We start from the raw sequence: 17,078 nt of genomic DNA on the forward strand, positions 1-17,078 counted from the left end.
TACCACGGGCTTTTATGGGCCTCCAGCATGCCAACTGCAGATCACAGGACTTCTCATTCTCCATAATCATGTGAGCCATTCCCTCATAATAAATCTCTTCCTATATATCTCTATTACTTCCTGTTAATTTTTTTTTCTCTAGAGAACCCTGACGAATACAGACTTCAGCACATCTTTTAGGGGGATGCACACCAACCCATTGCATGAAACAGTGGCAGTAGCCAAAGAAGACAAAAGTCTGAGAAAGAATTGGGAGCCGGCAGGCATGGACAGAAGACCTACATTAGGCATCACGCCATGGATTGTATTTACTGAGTTAGGGGATTGGAGGAGAGTGAAGGCAGCTAGATATGAGCTTCTCTTTCCATCTTTGTTTCCAGCCAAGGAAACCAGCTGCAATTCCAGAGAACACAAAGGGAAGCACTCCAACAAAACAGGTTGCAAAATGCCTAGTTCCTGAGCCAGATGCAAGCAGCCTGTGCTACACGAGAGCTAAAAAAAGAAGAAAGTGGAGGGAAAGGGTGAGTTTGTACTTATTTTTCTCCATTCCCTAAGGCACAATGAAACAGAACTTTCAGCTCAAGACTTTTGCTGCCAGGATTCTAGCAGGGTTTGTCAGACTGCCCTGATCAACTGTGCCTTCATTATTCCTCAGGGATCCCACTTCTGGAAGCATTTTCCACAGCCCATTCAGACCCTATCCGCATCCAAATCTCCCTAAAGGGATGCCTTTTTGTTTTATTTAGTCAGAGTTGAATGTCCTGGTTGCAACCCTAAGGATGCATCACTTATACATTAGTCATTCAGAGTTTTATAAAGAGCCAAACAGAACCATCCAAACACATTCTGAAGCAAAAGCCACATCTGCTGGGCCTTAACACAAAGAATATTCTGTCTCTTCATGCTTAGGATTCCCTTCTTGGCATCCATATGTGTGCTTTTAAATGCTCTGTCAGACAAGCTCTAGATGCTGCCCATGCTCATATTTGTATGTGGGAGTAGGGAGGAGAGGGTAAGGATTTGGGCATGAAAAAGGAGATGTACTGGGGAAGTAGAGGTGAAGCTGACTGGATTGCACACTGGCAGAGCTCAATTGCACACAGTGACCAAAATAAGAGTAATCACAATAACTGCTCCTTACATTTACTGAGCACTTAGTAAGTGCTCTACAAGCATTATCTTATACAAACCTCATAACAACTCTGGATGATAAGAACTATCATTGTCCTTATTTTAAGGGTGAGAATCCTGGGATTTAAGGGGTTAAGGGATTTACCTAAAGTCACACAACCAGTTAAGTAGTAGCACCAGGCCTGAAACCCAGGCAATCTGGCTTTGAGCCAGACCCTCACTATTTTTTTTATTTTGTTGCATAATAATTGATGCATAAAGTGTATAAATAAGGCATGTATGTTACAAAGCATAATAATAACATAAGCCACCATGCAACTTTAAAGCTCCATCACTACCAATATCTTTGAAGTGACTTACTTGCTCCTATTCATTCCATCTCCAGCCTAACTCCCTGAAGAAATCACCATTTTGTGTTTATCACCCTCTAGGCATGTAAAACAGCCTTTACCACATAGGTAGATATCCTTAAAATTATAGTTTTAGTGTGGATTTTGAGCTTTTAAAAAGTAGAATCATATTATACATAATCTCTCATGACTTACGTTTTTTAAAATTCAACATTATGTTTCTAGGGGCCCCTGGTGGCTCAGTCAGTTGAGTGTCTGACTTCGGCTCAGGTCATGATCTCACAGTTCATGGGTTTGAGCCCCGCGTCAGGCTCTGTGCTGGAGCCTGGAGCCTGCTTCAGATTCTGTGTCTCCTTTTCTCTCTGCCCCTCCTCTGCTTACACTCTGTCTCTCAAAAATAAATAAATGTAAAAAAAATTTTTTTAATTCAACATGTTTCTAAAATTCATCCCTATTGTGTCAGTTGACTGTGTTGTCATCGTTTTCACTGCTGGACTCCATTTGTGAAAATAGACCACAGTTTATTTGTACATTCTCCATTGAAGGGCATTTGGATTGTCTCCAGTTTCTGCTGTTGCAGACAATGCTATTATGAACATTTTTGAACTTGTCATCAAGTCCATATGTGCAAGAATTTCTCTAGGGTGTTGCAGGGTCAAAGTAATTTCCAAAGTGTTTGCACCAGTCTACACTCTTCAGCCATTTGTAGGAGTCCTTGTTCCACATTCTCACCAACACTAGGTATTGTCAGGCTTCTTCGTGTTTGCTAAGATAGTGGGTGGGTAGTATCTCATTTGATTTCAACTTGTATTTGTATATCATTATATTATTATATTTGTATTATATTATTAATCATATCCAGATAATGTTTGTTCACATTTACCTCAGTTTAGCCTTCATGTTTACCAGGTATTTTTGCTTATCATTCCTGCTTATATTTCTGGCCTTCCTACTGAGATAATTTTTCTTCTTCCTGAATGATATCCTTTAGAAATTCATTTAGTTAAGAACCATTCATTGTAAATTCTCTCATTCTTTGTACTCTGAAGATACATTTATTTAGCTCTTGTTTTTAAAAAAAATACCTTTCCTGAACTACAGTCTCATTTTGACAGTATGTTAATGAGCTGGAAGATATTCTATTGGTCTCTTTTCCTTTGTTGTTACTGAGAAGTCGACTGTCACCCCACTTGCCTTTCCTTTATAGGTGATCCTTTTTCTCCAGCTGTTTTTAAGATCTTTGGCATTTTGTGGAATCATACAAAAATGTGTGTAGGTGTAGATTTTTTTTTTATTCTGCCTGCTATGTGTTGGTCTTCCTGTAACTGTGGATTCATGGCTTTCATCATATTTTATCACCTCAAACATTGTCTCTCCTCTCTTGCCCTTTCTATCTTCCATACTGTTTAACTTACATGTCATCCTTCTCATCTCCCCATGTCTCTGCACAGTTTTACAGATAATTTCCTCAGCTCTTTTCTATAGCTTATCAATTCTTTTTTCAGCCATTTATAATCTTCTGTTTAACCCATCCATTTGTTATTCATAACAAGATTATAATCTTTCATTTCTGAAATGGATTCCATTTCTGATTTCTAGGTCATTGTTGATAGTCTCTTCCACACACATTTTTAACATGAAAATTTTTTATCTTTAAATTATATTTGAACTTTCTTTTAAGTGTTTCCAGAGGCACCTAGCTGCCTCAGTTGGTTGAGCATCCAACTCTTGATTTCAGCTCAGGTCATGATCTCAGGGTCATGGGATTGGGCCCCATGTTGAGCTCCATGGTGAGTGTGGAGCCTGCTTAGGATTTTCTCTCTCTCTCTCTGTCTCTCTCTCTCTCTCTCTCTCCCTCCCTCCCTCCCTCCCTCCCTCCTTGCCTCCCTCTCCTCCCCCCTCTCCTCCCCCCTCTCCTCCCCCCTCCCTTTGCCTCTCTCACTCTCAAATAAAAATAAAAATTAAAAATAAAGTGTTTACAGTATCTGATCATTACAACATCTGAACTCTTGAAGGAGCACTATATTTGGTTTTTGTTTCTTCTGACTCTTTTTATTAGTTTTCTATAACTGCTATAACAAATGATCACAAAACTAGTGATTTAAAACAGTGCAAGTTCATTCTCTGACATTTCTGGAAGCCAGAAGTCCAAAATTACTTGGTTAAAGCCAAGGTATTGAAAGGGCTGCTTTTTTCCGGATGCTCTAGGGCAGAATCGATTTCCTTCTCTTTTCTAGCTTCTGGAGGCTGCCCTCATTCCCTGGCTTGGGACCCCTGCCTTGCATCACTCTTGCTTCCATCATGACATGTCCTACTTCTGTAGTCAAATCTCCTTCTTCTTTCCTCTTTTAAGGATACTTGTGATTGCATCTAAGGTCTACTTGGATAATCCAGGATAATTGCCCCATCTCAATCTTAATCTTACTTTCCAGCTGCAAAGTCCCCTTTTTCATGGTAATGTTCACAGGATCCAGGGATTGGGTCTGGGATATTTTGGGGGCCCAGTTTTCAGCCTACTATATATTCATTATGTCAAAGACTGCTAGTGGTCAGTAAGTATCCATTCTTCCATTCCTTCCTAGGAATGAAAATACTAATTTTTAGCCATGCTTATTGCCAGCCAGTTTAAACTCCCTAGTTTTTGTTTTGACATCCAGATGTGACCTTTGGGATTAGAATTTTGCCAATAAGTTCTAAGTGGAAGTGCTATGTACAACTTCCAAAATATGTTTTTAAAGAGAATAGTTATGCTTTTCTTGTCCTTCCTTCCATAATGGTCTGGAATGTGGATAGCTGGAGCTCCAGCAGCCACCTGGGATCACAAGAATAATGATCATAACCAAGATCTCAGAGGGTTCACGAACCATAAGAAAACAGGTCCCTGATGAATTTGTGATAAACCTTCCCTGAATACCTACTTCTTGGTTTGTTTAATATGAAAACAAATAAACACATGTTTCAGCCACCATTATTTGGGGTTTTTTGCCATGTGATGTTACATTTAGTTCTAAGTGATATAATCATTATGTCTTGTTTGGTAATTTTTTATTGTGATTTTTTTTTTAGTTTTACATAATCTGTGAGAATCCTGTAAACCTGAATTAATGACACCTTGTCCAAAATGGATTTGCATTTACTTATTCCTAGAGTCATGTGTACCACCAATAGGAGACAGCTTTAACCTTCTTAATGAGGGAATGGGCTCCAGCAGCAGGGTGACTTTAGCTTCCAGTCCCTGCATTTGTGACTGGCATTGGCATTTATCTTCCAAATTTACAGTTTTCTTTCCTTTCTCGATCCTGGTTTTAGCTTACTATGCATGTTTGTATGTTCTTCTTTTGCTTATTATCATTGGAAAGTTCCCTTTGTTTCTGGTGAGAGGTCAGTGTATTAAAAAGCATGTCATCCCCTGGATGCAGCACCATTGCAGTACATCAGGATATCTTGTTCACCATCTTGCCAGGAACCACCCCAGTTTCATCATTAAAGCGTGCCACAGAGACTTTACATCTGATTGGCCTACCCAACATTTTGGTGAAAATTTGGTACAAGCAGAACTCTTCTGAAAACCAGATTGGTAACACTTTCTCTGACCATGGACTCCACTCATTTATTTGTTATCAGGGGTTCAGCTCACAGTCATTAACTCTGATTCTCTCTTTTAGAGTTTCTAGCAGCTCTTTCTTTCTTTCTTTCTTTCTTTCTTTCTTTCTTTCTTTCTTTCTTTCTTAATGTTTATTTATTTTTGAGAGAGAGGGAGAGACAGAGTGTGAGCTGGGGAAGGAGCAGAGAGAGGGAGACTGAATCCGAAGCAGACTCCAGGCTCTGAGCTGTCAGCACAGAGCCTAACGTGGGGCTCAAACTCATGAACTGTGAGATCATGATCTGGGCTGAAGTCAGATGCTTAACCAACAGCCACCCAGGCGCCCTAGTGGCAGCTCTTTCAAATAACACAGGCTCCTTCCTCTGTCCACAAAGATTTTGATACACCTTCAGAAATATATATAATAAAACTCTACTAGGGGCACCTGGGTGGCTCAGTTGGTTGAGCGTCCAACTCTTGATTTTTGCTCAGGCCATGATCTCACGGTTTGTGGGATCAAGCCCCATGTCGGAACTCTTCTTGGGATTTATTCTCATTCTCTCTCTGTCTCTCTCCCTCCCTCCCTTGCCCACTCTATCTCAAAAAATAACTAAATACACATTTAAAAACTCTACTAATGAGATAATATTGCACTTATTATAATATGTGTAGTATTCTGCAACTTGCTTTTTAATGTAGTAATACCTCATATCCATCTCAGTACTTCTAGTCATCTTATTCTTTTTTCATAGCTCCATAATATCCCATAGTGTATATTATAGTTTCTTGGACAATTTGTTGATGGATATTTAGTTTGTTTCCAGTTTTTTTTAGTGTTTATTTATTTTGAGAGAGAGAGAGAGAGAAAGAGTGGAGGAGGGACAGAGAGAAAGAGAGAATCCCAAGCAATCTCCACGGTGCCAGTGCAGAGTCCAATATGGGACTTGATCTCATGAACCATGAGATCATGACCTGAGCTGAGGTCAAGAGTCAGACACTTAACCGACTGAGCCACTGAGGCACCCCCTGTTTCTAATTTTTTGATATTATAAATAGTGCTGTGCTATAATAAGCACATATATACATTTTTGTGTATTTACATATGTGAGAGTAAATATATATAAAGGACTTCTAAAAATAAAATTTTTAGGGTCATCTGTATGGCTCAGTCAGTTGAGTGTCCAACTCTTGATTTCAGCTCAGGTCATGATCCCAGGGTCATGATATCAAGCCCCACAACAGGCTCTGCACTGAGCATGGAGTCTGCGTAAGATTTTCTCTTTCTCTCTCTCTCTCTTTCTCTCTTTCTCCCTCTTGCACTCTCTCTCTCTAAAAAATGCATTGAAAATAGTTTTTTTTTAGTTTAAAGAATATGAATATTTAACATTTTTGTAGATGTTGCCAATCTGTCTCCCCCAAAAGCCATTCTAATGGTGTTTTGTAACAAACTACTAATGCAAAATTGATGTCCATTTTCCCTAATTCCTGAGTAGGGATTCCCTAATTTATTTCAGAATGGTGGTATGCCTACCTAAAGGCTACACTTCATACCCTTACTTTCAGTGAAGTATGACCACATGACTATCTCTGGCCCCTGAGCTGTGAGTGGCAGTGTTACTAGAATATCGTGCAATATTGCTTACTGGAAGTTATGCCACTTTCTGCCCTTCTGCCTTTATGCCTTCTTCCAACATATGTAGTGGGTTTTTTTTAATGTTTATTTATTTATTTTGAGAGAGAGCATGCATGTGGACGAATAGGGGAGGGGCAGAAAGTGAGGGAGAGAGAGAGAGTCTCAAGCAGGCTCCACACTGTCAGCACAGAGCCTGACATGGGGCTCTATCCCACAAACCATGAGATCATGACCTGAGCGGAAATCAAGAGTAGGATGCTCAACCAACTGGGCCACCCCAGTGTCCTTGCAGTGGTTTTATGGCTAGCATTCCATAGAGAAGAACATTAGAAATGATGTATGTACTAGGGATTGGAGAAAAGAAAGAAGGGAGGCTGAATAATGTGGTTTCACCACACAACCTTAGACTGCCAGCATCTTGACTGCCATTATATAAGAGAATAAACCACTATATTCAAGAGTCTTTGTCACATGCAGTTAGGAATGCAGTTCCTAACCAACAGTGTCCCATTCAATCATTTAACCAATAAGCCAGTCTTTGTTATGGGCCTAGTCATGTGCTATGGATTATCACCACAGTAAGCTTGCCTGTGCCCAAATTGGACTGTCCTCAGAGGGGTTAGTGTGGCCAGGTATGTGATCTTTTATATCGATTCCCATCTCTTCTTCCCCAAATGGTAATCTCAGTCCACAGAAATAACAGAGCAAACTTTAAATTCCCATCTTTGGCTCAGATCACCTAAGAAAATCAGTCTAGAAACACACACACACACACGTACGTGCACACACACATGCGTGTGTGCACGTGCGCGCACACACACACACACACACACACACACACACACAGCAGTGCATACAAAAAACCAAATGGCTTTTCACAGCACCCATAAAACTTCCTTACTTCAGTCTCAGGAATTTTTCAGAATAACCCTTTGGCCCTCTTTAAGAGAAGGTCCATCTGATGAAAATGTAATAGCTCTATGGAATAAAAAATTGAAGAATTAATAATTCAGAGCTACTATTAAATCAATGTGCTTCCTGTTGATTTGTCAATGTGGACTTTTCCAATTAGACAATTTCATTACAGTGATGAATACAAAAGGCACAATTTAGAGACTACTGTTCTAATTTATGGTCCGGTTAGCTTAACAATCCGTATTTGCTATTGAATAAATGTGATGGCTGTAGCCTTCTAAAGATTAATGGGACTTTATTGGCAACTGAGTCTGCTCCTGTCCCTGGTGAGGATCAAGCAGGAGTGACTTCTTCACATATCCCCAAAGGATCCTTCCTGACCATTGTAATGGCCCATCACCTCCCTCCCCAGGGTCCTCTCCCATCCCATATCAAGAACACCCACCCTGCAGATGACAGGTGTTACGGACAGTGCCTGAGTCCCAAACCAAGTCCCACTTTCACTGGTAAAGACAGCAAATAAAATTCCTTCTTCATCTACATGAGGTCCTGTAGAATTTGTCAAATGGAAAGCAAGTGCGTCAAAGGTTCACAGTCAATGCAATCAAACCCAGGGGATCTCTGTTGTGAGTAATGTATTAGTACCTGACTTATTTAGCCTGCTGCAGAAGAAGGGACACCAGATACAGAGCAGAAGAACTGAGGGAAGTCCTGGATCTACTACATTCTAGCAGTGTCACCTGAAGCAATTTGCTCAACTGCTCTGAGCCTTGGTTTCCTCATCGGTAGAATGGGGATAATAGCCTCTACTTTCTGGAGTGGGAATAATTACATAATAAAAGAGTATAATTCTTCTGACACATATCAGATCCTCAGGAAAGTATCTGTTCAGTTTACTGACAGGACAGGACCTGTGCGTCAAGGAAGAGGTAGGTCTCCCTCCTTGACAACATTTTATTAATTATTTTCCTCTTTATCTGACTGGGAGCACATGCTTTTTTGGACCATGAATGATCTGTGAGCAGCATTTTTGCTTCCCCTCTGAATTTGTTGTGGGACACCTCTCTTAGCTTGCAAGTACTTTGATGGCAAAGATGGTGTCACCTGCCTTGAAGCGAATGACAAACCAGGCAGACAATTTTGCTTCCTTCCTTATTTTTAAGGCCCCCAAAGCATGGGTGAGCAAAGTCCAAATTATCCCTGTTGACTTTTTCTCCCCTCACATACACACTCAAGCTCCTCCTGGTCAGCTCCTCTGAATTGTCAGAGGATACTTCAGTCCTAGAAGGTGGATAGAATGACCAACTCCTCCTGGTCTACCTGGCACTTTTCTGGGTTTTTAACTAAAAGCCCAGCAACATCCCAGGACAGGTGGTCATGCTTAGAGGGGAGGAGCCCTGGCATGTGGATTGGAATAATCTTTCTAAGAGGCCTTTACCTGTTGTATGCAGAGCAGACCTCATGGCTGCCACTGGGTGCTTGACTCACTGGGTTTGCACTGCCTTGCATCTTGCTTCAGAGTTTGCTTCTCCTTGGAGACTAGCACCAGGGTCACTGGAGTGCTCCTGCCTCGGGCCTCACTGGGCCTGGTAAATAACAGCCCAGCCTGAGGGACCAGGCCCTCTTGGGTGTCCTTTCCCCATGGCAGGCAGGCACATGGGAGCTATACTAATTAACAGGTCCCATTTTTCTCCTTGCTTACTCAGGCTGCTCCTGATAGAGCTATGAGGGCAGGAGGCCCAGGGGGCCCAGAAATGTAGCTAGGTCTTCCCCAATGGTTACTAATGAGAATGTCCATGGGCTGAGAATTGCAGCTATTACTGGAATGACTCTTATGCAAGTTATTTATCGGTTGGTGATGTCTGCTCTTGTATCCAACATCAAACAATTATGTATGCTTGTTCCCCACCCAGGGATCTTGAGGTCTTTGTTTCTATATGCTTTTCAGGGTTCTGCCCACCCTCATCCTGGTTACTCTGTTTCCCTTACTCATGCTCTCGTGTCTTCTGTGCTGGTTTCCTCATAGGTCTGATCTTTTAGATTTGCAGGAGGCTGTCTCAGTTGCTGGTTTTGCAAGTACAGGCCTCAAGCTAGACCTGCAGCATGTGAAAAGCAGGGCTGGGGCCAAGCCTCCCCAAGCATGCTGTTTTGGCTTGCCCAGTTGCCATTCCCCTGCATCTTGTAGTGATAGTAGCCTCACTTTGGTATAGGAACCACCCGATCTTCTCCACATTGTCTGGACTTTGTGGGCTTGGGCCTAAATAATGGGAGCAATTGTTGTCCTTGACCATCACAAGTTAGCTTAGGGAAGCCCTGGGACCAGCAAGGCCAATGAACCTTGATCCCAAGATCTCTACTGGATCTGGTAGGGGAACATGCCTTCTGCCCACAGGGGCTGCTCAGTTGAGCTGATATACACTCGGTCTCTTCAGCTACCACGTAGGGAGAGCCTGCTTGAAAATGCAGTCAATCCAGACCAATAACAGGTGCAATGGGTATCCACTGTGTCTGCCTTTACGGCATGCACACCCCTATTCTTAAAACAGCACTTTGATTTCCCTCTGGGGGACCACCACTCCACCATTTCATGGATTGTTATTTGGACAGTCAATCAAGGAGTCTGTTCTCCTTTGGTCAAGGCATGAGCACATGACCTCACCAGCCAATGAGACTGTGTCCTGAGAATTTGAACAGTACAAGGAGGGAATACAGATGGAGGTGACTCTGAGACATAGAGAAAATAGGAGTGTCATCTGCCAGATCCCCAGAGCTGCCTTGCTTTCTTTCCTGTCCACAGCCTGATTTTTCAGCTCTTCCTTCAGTTCCATGAGCTACCTGAGGTAGCTTTATAATATCCCAACCTGGCTAGGCTGAACTACACTTACCAGAATTCCCTTTCCTGTATGTTTTCATGTCACGTGGGCCAGGAGAGGGATTCTGGGAATCCCTTTATAAAAAGAAGAAAAGAAGTTAATAGTGAGGACTAGGTATCCATGCATACAAGAGAAAATCCCAAGTTATGAACTTAAACACAAAACAAGTGCATTTGTCCATCATGTGGAAGAAGTCGAAGTAAACAGCCTCAGGCAGGTGTGATGGTACCATCTGTCCCCAGGCTCCTCATGCTCTGTATTCTGCTGTCCCTGGAGTGTAAGCCCATGCTCACCGTAGTGGCCACAACTAGCTAAAAGAGAGGCTGGCAAGCATAATCTTTATTGTGTGCTACAATAGAAATGGGTTCCTGTTATTGAGGGAGGAGGAAAGAGTAGGCAGGGGAGGCCACTGCTGCCTGCGTAATGGGAGAAAACAGGGCTGTGCCGAGGGTGGAAAGGAAGCCAGCGCCCAGTCTATGCTAGAACACATTTTCCTTCCCGCCCCCCTCCCAATCCTGCACTCAATCAATGCTCCCTCCATCTCTCCTGCTCTCATGAAAATCCCTGCTAAAGGCTCCATTCACTGTGATAACACTATTTCACAGGACTTTTATCCTTAATGTAGCAAAACAGATGGGGGGGAAAATGCATCAAACAACTTACACCAATATATGAAAAAGAAGAGGTTAAGAGTCTGGGTTCTAGGGGATCGATAAACCATGTTTCTACTCCTGGATCTCCTGTGTCCTAGCTGTGGGATTTTGAGCAAGTCTCTTAATCTCCTGAATCCTATTTTTCAATTGCAAATTTCAACAATAGTACTGAACTTAAAGTTTTGTGGTGAGGATTGAAGGAGAAACACTTAGTATAGTGCCTGGCATATAGTAAATGCTCAGTAAACATTAGCTGCTATTATTGTCACTATTATTATCTGTATGTACATCATCTTAGTCAAGTCTCTTTAAAGACACGCTAATGGTTTTCTCCCTGGGTTCATTCTTCACTGTTTTCTTCAGCTTCAGTAACTTGAACGGTGAGAGAGAGAATGAGGCTTATGACACTTCTAAGAAGCTTTACTGGGCAGACTTGGAAAATCCATGGCATGCCCCAGAGGCCCTTAGTGGATGAGGAGAGACTGGGGCCACCAGGACTCTTCAGCTGAGAACTTTGGCTCTGTCTTCTTTGGAATCTTTAGCTTATGATCTCCCAGGAGTTCAGGGACCCCTGGGTGGGTGGTAACAGTTGCCCCTAATCCATTGTTCATCTAGTGTGAGGACCAGGTCAGCACTCATAGGGTTCCAGATGTGCTTGCTGCAAGCTCAGGCTCCCTCTGAGTGTGAATGTGGTTTCTCACCAGATAAGGGATGTGCTCAGCCCAGATCAAACACTTATCTCCAGGGTGCTGAGAGCCAAACTCTGCTTCTGTTCCTCGCTGGTATTTATTTGCTTACCCTTATCACCTCGGAAGGTGGTGTTGTTTGTGCACCTGATCTCAGTTTCTGGCTTGGTAGACTGAAAGGTGCCCTGGTTCTCGGCGGGGGTGGAGGGTGGGGGGTGGGGGGGGGTGGATGGAGCATGGAACAGCCTCCAGGTGGTGCAGGATGAAGAGCACTGGATGAGGGGGTCAGGAGATGCAGCTCCTGAGTCTGTATACAAACGGAGGGATGGGGCTCAGCAGACTCAAAGGCCTCTTCCAGAGCTGACTTTCTGTTTTGCTACAAAAACCCCAGTGGGAGCATTCTTAGGGGGAAGGAAGAAAAGTTGAAGACTTAAAATGAGCAGGAAATGTGAGTGTCTTCAGCCTCTTGTGTGAGGGAGAATTGTGAATCTCTTTTGACCACACTTTACTTTGTGCTGCCTGTTTTAGCTGTGTGGTCACAGTGCCAAAAGTGGACAGATGCAGGGCTCCTGCTCATTGAGTTGTTCGTGCAGAAATAGCTTGTAAAATCAGTGACTATACCCCATGCAAATATGGAACAAGGAAGGGGGGGATTCTAGAATATTTGCAGGAAGATAGCCGATGGTATAAAGAGGTCTTTACTTGGAGAAATACTTAGTATTACAATTAGAACTTACAGAATGAATGGGTGATAGGAGGTGGGGCATAGATTATTGACTTTACAAGATAATGTCCCACTTTATAAAAAGCTAAATGTTTCCTTTTGGAAGTCAGCTCTCATGGTGCACTAAAAGGTTGAATCTATAATAAATCTATACAAGTTTTGGCTAATAAATCCATTGTGTACAAGCTTAGCCATGCTGTAAAGTGTTTTTCTCCTCGTGAATACACTCTCATTTTTAGAAGAAATTTCTATAAGATAATGTCTTTCTTGTGGTCCAGTTTGACTTGTGTGCCTGCTGTGAATTGAACAATGAAGGTTTTCCAGTTGCATCTGAAGGGCAAAATCTATTTTCTTCTGTGATCCCCAATGCCCACACTTTCCCACAAGGGGGCAGCACACCACAGGGTCTTTAGGTGTAACAAAGGCCTGGGATTCAGAAAGCACAGCCCTAGGAGAGAGTGACTCCTTCCCAGAGGGAAGACAATTCACTAAAAGCTGTTAAGAGGCAGATCTTATAGTACCTCGGCATAATTGAAAGCCCTGAGTATCTGCCAGAAACCTTTTGGTTGTTCTTACATAGAAAAAGGATGAAATCATTTTGTGTGAGGGACAGTTCTTCAGTATTAACAAATTATTTTTTCTGTATCTACACAAAATTTATCCACCTAAGTTACCAACAAAAGCAATTTTAGGCAGAGACCTATACACTGAATCATAAATACATTGTTTTCCCTTCAAGTTTCGTTTGTGAGTTTATGGAAATGCATGAGGTCAAGTGTTCCACTCATGTTGTATTCCAAGTCTTTGCACTGCCCAGTGGACAGAAGCAGTGCTTAGAATTTGACACAATTTGTTATTAAGTAAACACAAATTTTCCAGGAAAGAAATTTAGGATAGAAGATCAGTTTCAGTTTTAGGGAGAACTTCCCTTTCATATTTTTGTACAGGGCTAGGCTTCCATTAAATGTATGTAAAGGATAATAAAAGATTTAACAAGTCAGGAAAACAAGTAATTCCACTGTGTCATGTCTATACTAGCTGAGAAGAAGATGCAGATGCAATTCCCAAAAGTGTATATTGGTTGCCAAGATCTAGATCCAGCCTGAGGAAGTATGAATTGATCACTCCCTGGTTTTCACCTCATGGGAGAACTTAGGGATGTGTTATGCTAGACTATTATTCTGTGACACTGGCCAAATCCATTAGGTCTCCTAATATTCATTCCCCTGTCTTTCTCAGAACTTCTGGATGTGAGTTGAGTATACCATTGCACAGAATAAGTCTGTTTCTCAACCTTTCTATGGCAGGTGTGGCCATGCGACCAACCATGGCCAAAGAAATGAAAGCAGAAGTGATATTCCTTAAGTGACAGGGTAGCCTTTCTCTTCTTACTTTCTTGATGGTTGGAATGTGGATGTGATGGTTGGAGCTGGAACAGCCCCAGTGATGATGGATGATGAGGTAAAAGATACATAAGGAAGATGGTAGAAAAACAAGATAGGGTCAGGTCTCTCGTTATGAAGCCACCATAGCAGCCTAGACTGCCAACCTAGATGTTTGGAAGAGAGAAATAAAAATAATTTGATTTTTAAATAAAAATAATTTGGGGGTTTTGCCATAATTTCATAATTTTTTTATCACCAATCTATACGTATTGAATGTTGTGTGAAGGGCACTGCTGGATGATCTGGCTTTAAGTTGACTTAAGGACAGAGTTGGATCAGGACCACCAGAAACAAAGTTCAGTTGTTAAAAAAATCCTTCCTGAAAATTGCTTCAGTGCTACTACATAAATAAATGCAGCTGTATTTGGTCACAGCCATAGCTGTTTCTGACATCTGTGTTTTCCCTGGCAGCAGAGGTTGTGTTTATCCTGAATCTCCCTTTATGACTTAAAACACAGCCAGAATCTATTCCTGCATTCAAACTTGATGGTTGATGGAAAATATACAAAACCTATGGACATTAATGGCCATGGCCTTGTGAGGCCAATGTGCATCTGCTTTCTCTGTGTTGTTCTGATTAGGAACCACCCACTTTTCTGGTTCAAGGTTAAGGACAGGCAGATCTTCTTCCCTCTAGATCCCGATACAGTGACACAGATTTGCAGGATCTGGATAAAAGAGAGTTTTTGTGCAGCTACTTGTCCACCCTAGCCCTGTGGGACAGACGAAGGGGCGATTCTACTGGCCAAAGAACTGCCCCCCACTCCAGGCAGCGTAGAGGGGTGTGGGTGGAGTGGGGTGGGGGCACCGTCCTAGCAGCCCTGAGTCCTCAGCTGTCTGGATGTGGGACAGGACTTCCATGAGCAGATCCCAGCAGGTCTAAGAACAGCATGGGCTCAGTGCGCCCAGGCTCTCTCAGGAGGCAACACCAGGCCCCCTGGCTTATAGGGACTGCTGGGCATGGCCCAGCTCTGAGGGAGAGCTCTGTGCAGCTCTGTGCAGCTCTGGCAGCCTAATCCCACCCAGATTAATGAGGTGGGGCTACACAAGACAACAAGGGTGGACCTGCAGGGATGAGGTCTCCCTGGGCAAAAAAAAAAACCACCAGTCCTTTTTAAGGAACATAGCTAAAAGCCAACTGCCCACTTATTTTCCAAATTAGCCATAGCGACTGAATGCAGATTGAGATATTATACTCAGGTTGCATAAACCAGCCTTGTATCCAAAGCCTATTTGCTGCTTCACCTACTTTAGGGGACAATCTGGTGACCAAAGGAAAACATGTCTTTACAAAGTAGCACTTGCCTAGAAGGGCCTAGACCCCATGATCAGAATTATTCCAGGGATCCCTTACCAAAATATTTTGATAGTTTACCACCACCCCTAGCAAAGTGCCACATGTTTATGCTAAAGAAGAATGGAAACAAGTACACTAAAATGTACACAATATCTAAGTTGGGTTTTTAGGTTGTACTGAGGCCTGGATGAATTATTTCTAAATGCTGTGAATGTCTGCTTCTAATCTGGCCCTCACAGGAAGCAATGCAGCACATGAGGTAAGTTGACAGAAGGTACACCTACTGGCAAACCTAAGCATTGTGGTAGCTAAGAGGCTCACTTCTCATGGTATACAAATGAAGTGCCATTTTGTTTTTGCATGTTTGGTTTATATGGATGGTCTCATGCAGGAGACCCCCATCATTGTGTGGGATACCAAAAACTAGACCCAAGGACTGAGGAGGTCCACACTGAGGTAATGCCTGGTCCAGGAGACTAGCTGGACTCCACAGGGGATCACCAACAGTTGGTAGTAGCTTCTAATTGTGTAATAAAGCTTGTGAGGCTCAGAGAAAATGAGTACCATTATTAATGATGGCTGCAATAAATTAGGGGCAAGGAGGGGTGCAAGCAGTTGAGTGGGATAGAGGACTTGCATTCCAACTAACAAATTTCATCAATTTTAACAAGCCCATCACTCCTCTCCCTCCTTTTTTACATCTTTGAAATTGAGATGCATCTTGTATCACCAAGCCAGATTGTATTTTCCAAAAATGGACACAATATTTTAAGTCTCACAGACTCGTCCAGAACCTAGCCAAGCCCCATCAAGAAGTAGAATTTATATCTTCTCTCCTTGAACAGGGGGTGTGTGGGGGGGGGGACTTTGTGACTGCCTCAACTAATATCATGTGGCAAAAGTGACACTAAATGAATTATGAAGCTAAGCTATTTAAAAATGATATTGCTTCTACCTGGCCTCCTCTTTTCAGATGCTCATCCTTAGAACCCAGCCACCATTGCTCTGAAGAAGCACATGCCATGTGGAGAGGCCCCTGGTTCTCAGGCCTGGCTGAGGTCCCAGCTGACAACTTGCAGGCCATATGAAGGCTACATTGGAAACAGTTCCTCCAGCCCTAAGTCTGGCTGCCTGACTGAGGCTGCATGGAGCACAGATAGTAAGTTTCCCAGTGATTTGTTACACAGCAATAGATAACTGAACGATCCTGCTAGATCCTGGTAAGCTGGCAGCAATCATGACGACAGTTGTCACAGCTGGCATGTGTACACCAAATTTGTAGAGTAAGTGACAATTAATTAAAGACCATGTTTTAAAGAAATCCTGCCTCACCAACATTTTTTGTGGTACAAAGGACAATACCGTAAGGGAAACATGGAAAGGTGATGTAGAAGGCTCAGACTCTGAATAGGCAGAAATCTGAGGCATACCATACCAAATTTATTTTGTATATATTTTCCTTTATAAGGATGATCTAAGTTTAAAAGACCATTCAAGGAATATTAAAGAAATGCTAAGTGATAAGAAGTGTGCATTGGTTTCACTGGCAGCGTTTTCCTTTCTCTGTGGCAGATCATCTTACAATCAATGACATCTTAGATTTAATGATAGAAGTACTTACTATCCTTGACTTAAACCTCTCTAATTATACCATCAAACACAAGTTTTCTGAGAAAGAATTTCACAAATTTTTTATTTTTCCTTGAAAATTGAAAAAACAAAACCAAAACCCAGCAGGTATAGGCTTTTTTAAAGTTCAGTTGAATTCTTTTCATGTTTATTTATTTT

At 42.3% G+C, this 17,078-nt stretch overlaps 1 long non-coding RNA gene across 6 annotated transcripts in view; it reads left to right on the forward strand.

Annotated features, from left to right (window-relative positions):
* LOC109262065 (uncharacterized) overlaps positions 1–17,078 on the forward strand; it is a 48,919-nt gene that overhangs the window by 22,606 nt on the left and 9,235 nt on the right. For 3 of the 6 annotated variants that reach the window (XR_002077617.2, XR_002077622.2, XR_002077623.2), the window contains 2 exons: positions 143–521; positions 16,264–16,611. This is a non-coding gene — a long non-coding RNA (uncharacterized LOC109262065). Of the gene's footprint in view, positions 1–142; positions 522–15,460; positions 15,632–16,263; positions 16,612–17,078 lie in introns of those variants that run through there. The other 3 variants (XR_002077619.2, XR_002077621.2, XR_008417877.1) reach the window with 3 other exon arrangements.

Source organism: Panthera pardus, unplaced genomic scaffold (assembly GCF_024362965.1).
Source record: "Panthera pardus isolate Hobbes unplaced genomic scaffold, ASM2436296v1 HiC_scaffold_25, whole genome shotgun sequence".
In the NCBI taxonomy this organism is placed as follows: Eukaryota; Metazoa; Chordata; class Mammalia; order Carnivora; family Felidae; genus Panthera; species Panthera pardus.